At 35.5% G+C, this 6,390-nt stretch overlaps 1 long non-coding RNA gene across 1 annotated transcript; it reads left to right on the top strand.

The window, feature by feature from the left end:
• The first annotated feature begins 205 nt into the window (after window positions 1–205).
• On the top strand, window positions 206–1,977 carry LOC145777168 (uncharacterized). Its single transcript, XR_014290316.1, has 3 exons — window positions 206–431; window positions 1,220–1,362; window positions 1,773–1,977. It is a non-coding gene; the product is annotated as an uncharacterized LOC145777168 (long non-coding RNA).
• The last annotated feature ends 4,413 nt before the right edge of the window (window positions 1,978–6,390 follow it).

Below are 6,390 nucleotides of genomic sequence, written 5' to 3'. Positions count from 1 at the left end.
TAGGCTATGCTGTTTTATTAGCCCTAAATCTATGAAGGCCGAGTGGTTATATTTGACTTGGCCTGCTACAATACAGGGCAGTACCGTACCGGTATAACACAATGTACCGGTATTCGATATAGGCTAGGTCTATGATTTAAAAGTAAAATTTAGTATGGTACCTACTTTAACAAACAAACCTAAGTCATGACATAGACTAGGCTATGTCAATGGTACATGATCAAGTGGTATTAATTTTTTTATATTGCAGTTAATATTGCTTCAATTAAAAAATAAAACATATACAATTAAATAAAAAACTGGTAGAACTTAAAATGTTGCTGCCCTGTACGATGAAAAGCATAATACGGTAGATACAAAGATAGGAGCTACCGGTAGGAAGTTGAAGAAAAAGCTACGGAAAGAAATGAAAAAAGATATAGGCCATCCGGGTAATTATTAATTTATATTCTGACTTAAAAAATATTAAATAATGATTGATAACAAAACAACTTACGGTAGGTAGAAAACGTTGCTGACATGGTAAAAAAACGTTTCTGCTGTTGCTGATGTCAGTGAGCTGAAGAGAAATCTAGTTCTAGTGTGAAAACATGTGTTGTTCATATTTTTGTAAACTGTAATGTTTTGGTTTTTCACTGTGTGTTTTACTACTTTTGTGTCATCATACTAATCTCAGGTGTACGACTGTACGTAATGCTTATTTACAGGGTAGCAACTGAGCTATCTAAACAAACTTTGTGTTGTTTTATTTATGTATTTGATGATCAGGGATGTTGATGATGAATAAACACATGGATTGAAATTAGCAATACGAAGTAAAGGCGTGGCTATATTTACAGCACTAGTGTTACCAGATAAGAAATTTTTCCATAATTTAGTAAAGTTTAAAGTAGCTGAAGACAAAAACTTGTGATTTATGAGATTTTGAAATCTTGGGCAAAACTCTTAGCTTAAACCTATCCTTGGCAACACTTTTTACAAAACAATGCTTTTTGATTGCAACCATGGTAATCCATGGTTTTGTCTTCAACCACTTTAAACTTTACTAAATTATGGAAAAATTTCTTATCTGGTAACACTAGTACTGTAAATATAATCACTTCGAATAAGTACTGTTACTGTAAGCTCACAGATACTACAACTATGTTGTGAGTGAGGATTTTAGTTTCTAAAATGATGATATGGGAGAAAATAATTAATACCATACCTAAAATTACAGAAATTGAAAAGTTGTTTGTGTAAGTCCTGTGCAGATAAGTCTTTTAAATGGATATTTTTCACAAAACTTGCACAAGAAAGATCACAACAGCTTTGTTGGAAATGCTTTCAATTTCTTGCTTTTAATGGAAGAATCTTCACAAAGTATGAAGTAGAGAGTGTGGTTATACTTAGTGAGTGACTTTATAGTATTGTTTCAACAATGTCACTGTGAAGCTGAATATATGCAATGACAATTACTCTTAAGTGCAAGCGCATGAGCTATATGAATGCAAAATCTGATTGTGGTGGAGCTGTTGGTTACCTTCAAAACAAAACTTTTCCTTTATATATACATGTTATGTTACCAAATATAAATCAAATATAGTTATTACTATCTAAACCCTTGACAGCCTGTTTTACCTAAAGGAGGATCATCAGAATGTCCTTATTCAAATAGAATCTCTTCTTGTTACTAAATATATTAATTATTGTGGAGATTCATCTGCTAAAATTAAGAAATTTCATGCTTAAAATTAGTAAAAGTTAATTACAAATGCTTATTTTATTTGCAGCTGTAGAACTGAAAGACCTGGATGACAAGTTCAGTGAGACTGTGAAAGCATAAATTTGTAATGACTTTCTGTCTTAAAGCATAAATTCCTTTGAAGACTTCACTGAGGGGTAATTATTACCTAGAATCAGAAAATGCAAGGTGATGATGTGAGAGTCCTGCTGGGGGTATTTAAGAAAGACCAAAAAGTTCACACAAAAATAAAATACAAGTAAGAAAAAGAAAATTTTTGTCTTGTCTGATAAGCGGATAATCCAAGTAACATCAGGACATGAAAAAGCATTGCATTGTAAGAACTATAACAGATGTCGAGCTAATTGTGTCTCTTGTCCTTGATATTAAAAATATTAAATATCTTCAAATTAGGTATACTGTTAGGTTACTTAGGTAGGTATACATATATACTGTATTAGGTATACAGGTATACATAATATACATAAAATTAATTGTATTAGGTATACATAATTAGGTATACATATATACTCATAGGCGCCGACTCCGGGGGGGCGGCGCCCCCCCGTGAATTTAGCTCGGGGTGGCTGCCCCCCCGCAAATTATTTAAAAAAATCCTAAATCAAATGTTTCTAAGTTCAGATTTGCGTAAGTTTGACTTTCATTGCGGATCGATCTCAATTAAAAGATCTACTTGTTGCAACAAGAGCGCTGCTCCTCAGATAACAAAAGAAACAGAAGTATGGTAGCTGATAAACGCCAGCATGGTGCCGTTGAAGCGTAGTAACAATGATTGAAAAACGTTTTTCTTGATTTCTTCCGCTTTGTTTTTTCTTGGGAGTGTCAATAAAGAGGTGCGGTTTGCTGTTTGCTCAGTTTAGTATCTACGCGTATTAAGAGCTAAAGTTCAAAGTGACCAGCATATAATTCGAAGTAGCCTACAGGCCTCGAAATTCGTTTTTGTTGACGGCGGACAAACGTGTCCGGTCTGAGCAGCTATCTCGGCGGACAAGTTAAGTCTCATTGCGGACACACCAGTTTTAGCCGTCGATCGTCATGCTTAATCACTTTATCTTGATAATAATTCTTCGCCATTTCAAAACTATAACTACGGTTTTAGAAGGCTTTTTAAAAATTCAGTAAAGTTACTCTGAAAAGCTTTCATCATACCAACGACTTGCGCTTGAAGAGTCAAAGCGCGGTGTAGCTGGTCAATACGTCACATAACTGATCAACTTCCACCGAACGAGGTCGTGTGGCTTATTGCGTCACAATGCTCTGGGCAGGAGTCGGAAAGTTTCTACACCAACGCTACTATTTTCTGCTGTGCAAAGTTTCACAGGCTTTTTACTTTAAGTTTATTTTTGCGTGTCATGTGAGCGAAAGTGAATTTTCCTTGGGTCTTTTCTTTCTTACTGTAATTCCCAAACTTAAAAAATAACAGAGATATCACTCCTAAAGCATAAGAAGAATCGACAGCCCCCCCCCCCAAACTGAGCAAGACTCCAGGAGCCCAACCTTCTAAGTGTTAACAAATTTTGTTGCATCTTGCTGTAATAGCCTACTCGTATAATCTAATTTTGTAACCAACCTTGCCGTATAACTATTACTCGGAGATCAAAGCCAGACATTGTGATGTAAAATTTAAACTAAATTTTGCGTGATTAGTGTAGAAGTACCTGTACTCCTTTCGATTCTTAGCGAAGAATTCACCTTTGTTACGCTGATTCAATGTCATCAATCGTTGAAGCAATGCAAAAATCGAAAGTTTTCCTCCTTGAATGGAAGCTAAGGGATACAGGATTCACATTTTCTAGATGCGCGCTAGAATGCGCTGGAAATCATATTATCGCAACAATCGTTCGTGCTATGCAATGGCGATTTGTATCGCTAGTTGCTGTGTTATTTCTCGGCGGACAAACATGACCGATCTAGATGGTACTTCCCGCGGACATCACATGCTGTCACGGCGGACATGTCCGATGTCCGCCGTGAATTTCGAGACCTGAGCCTACATTAACAATGGCAGATAGACGCAAACAAACATCAATGCTGACAAACAAACATCAGCATTTTGAATGTAAGCAATCAGTCGGCTAGAAAGTTTGCCCCCCCGGCAATTTTCAAAACCCGGCGCCTATGTATATACTGTACAAACGTTTACATCCAAGGTCGACCAAGCGTGTTATTTATATATTGTTATTTAAGTGTTGAAGGTTTTTGACATAAATCAAGGAACTTCAGTACTTTTTTGTGGTTCTTTTTTATGCGGCCTGCATCATAACTTATATTTTTTTTTCAGGAATGTTTGCTCTCCATGTTAAAAGAAAACTCGTCAGCAATAGGGACAGCACTGTCTACTGCTACATACAATACAGATGAAGAAGCATGGTTTGGTCAATTGATTAACCACGCCAAACTTTGAATTTGACAAACACGCCTCTGATATGTGCATGTAACACAGTGTTTAGTATGTATGCACCATTCAACAGAAAAGCACATAAGTGTGATTTAACTTGTCTTGTCGGATTTTTTAATATTTGTGTTAATCACATAAAGTTTGCAGGTGATATTTGTTACTCTTCCCCCAGTTTACATGGTCCCAAACAAATATCTTCTAAACTACTGTGTCGGTTAATCGGTTATGCCTCCAGACATGGCATTGTTTGTAATTGTAAAAAATCTTTTGGGTGTTATTTTCTCAACATTTCAAACTTTCTTGAATCACACTCGCTTGAGCCTGAGAAATTTCTCTTTGTTGGGTCGGTTAAGTGTTTAGGTGTGTATACAATATACATGTAACTGTTTGTCTAATGAACTGGATATTTTGCGGCAAATGCGCTCACTTTGCTGCATTGCCAACAAATGAAAATCGCTATTTTATAAATGTTCAACGACTGTTAACCATACTCTGTTTTACTCATACTATACGTCTTTTTATGCTTTGTAACTGTTGCATAAATATCGTCTTTTTTGTTTTAATCGTTTACGAGTAACTTATAATGATTAGTTTAGAACGCTACATAATCTGTCACGATATGTGAGCGCACGTGAAAATCAAATTAATTGTGTTTTTCTTCTTGATCAAATGATCACCCTGCTTGCCATCAGTTTGTTGCAAATTGCAACGTGACTGGTTTGAAAAGTGATAAAAGATTGGAGGGGAGTTTGGCACTAAAATTGTATTGTATGTATTGTAGTAATTTGAAGTAAGCCTTGGCTTAGACAATATGGTTTGCACTGACGTTATTCAGTTCATTTGAGATTATTTGAACATCGTAAAGAAGCTATTATATGCAACCCAGACAGCCACTCTATTTGACCGAAATCGTACCCAAATTGGTAAAGATTTGGACCAGATAAAGTGGCTGTCTGGGAGGGCTGTGGAGTCTTGCGAAAAATATGCGACTCCTCGTTTTATAACTAGCCAACTCCGGCTTCAGAGTTTCCATTTTTTTTATAATTTTTATCGTTTTCCATTTTTGTAAAATTTAATTTCATCAAAGTTATGATCGAAATTGATACAGCGACTTTTACAAATTTAACAAAAACAAGCACTTCTATTTTCGGGTGAAGTTTTAGACCCAAATACGGCGAACAAGAAACAGGGATATCTATAACTACGGGATTTGAAACTCTGTGGAACTGAAAACCATTTTATACACCAGTAGGGTCACTTTTCTTTGTGCGCTGCTGTGATAAATAATCACATAAATTGACCTCAAAGGGCAGCAAGTGGTAGGCTAAACGAACAACTAAAAGTGTAACAATCAATTCACCTGCTGTAAATTGTAAGAATTATACGCTTGCCTGCATGGTTTGTTTATTTGTTTGTGTTCCATTAGTGCAGTCATGTTGTATTTTGTTTGATGCTTAAAAACTTTCCAGAATGACTAGCTATTGGTTTTAGTTCTGATAACATCGTAAACGTATTGGTTTCGTATTGGATTGGTCTGTGAACAAGTTGATGATACAATAGCACATTTCACTGATTGCTGAACACTCCTCATTTACTTCTGATCCGATTTGCAGTACGCAAAATGCTAAAGAACAACAGTAGGCGGTTTTTGGACTCATTGCATTTATTCATTTTTTGGATTCATCGTTTTTTTTTCTAGCAGCGTAAATGCACTTTTATAAATCAATTAAATTTTAATGTGAGTGTACATTTCGTATTATTATTGTAAAATCGAATTTTGTATATCTTTCAGTCGGTATTGTATTTTGTTAATCTTTCTGTAGTCGTAGTAATGTGATGACCCTACTGATGTATAGCACTGGATAGAGTTTCCAATCCCGTAGTTATAGATATCCCTGACAAGAAATTATATTCTTTTAAAAAGAGTCTAAACAAAAATTTTGTTTTTCGTTATTTTGTATCAAGTCGGAGTGAGCCTTTTAAATTACTCCATTCCGGACACGCCAAAATTCCTCCGATTCCACAGCCCTGGTTACATTACATATGTTGTTCTGTATATTGTTTGCAATTATTTGAATTTGTATATCTAGTTTACTTTGATATGTGTGGCTGATAAAGTGCTTATTGTCTGCAAATGTGTGGACTGTGCATTCACAATGATGTGTGGACTTACATATATGCACTGTACCGTCATTTTCATGCTTATACCAGATTAGATTATTTCTTGCTATAGTAATCGTTCGTTGTG

Source organism: Aplidium turbinatum, chromosome 9 (assembly GCF_918807975.1).
Source record: "Aplidium turbinatum chromosome 9, kaAplTurb1.1, whole genome shotgun sequence".
Taxonomy (NCBI): domain Eukaryota; kingdom Metazoa; phylum Chordata; class Ascidiacea; order Aplousobranchia; family Polyclinidae; genus Aplidium; species Aplidium turbinatum.
This window is presented reverse-complemented; position numbering and strand designations above follow the sequence as displayed.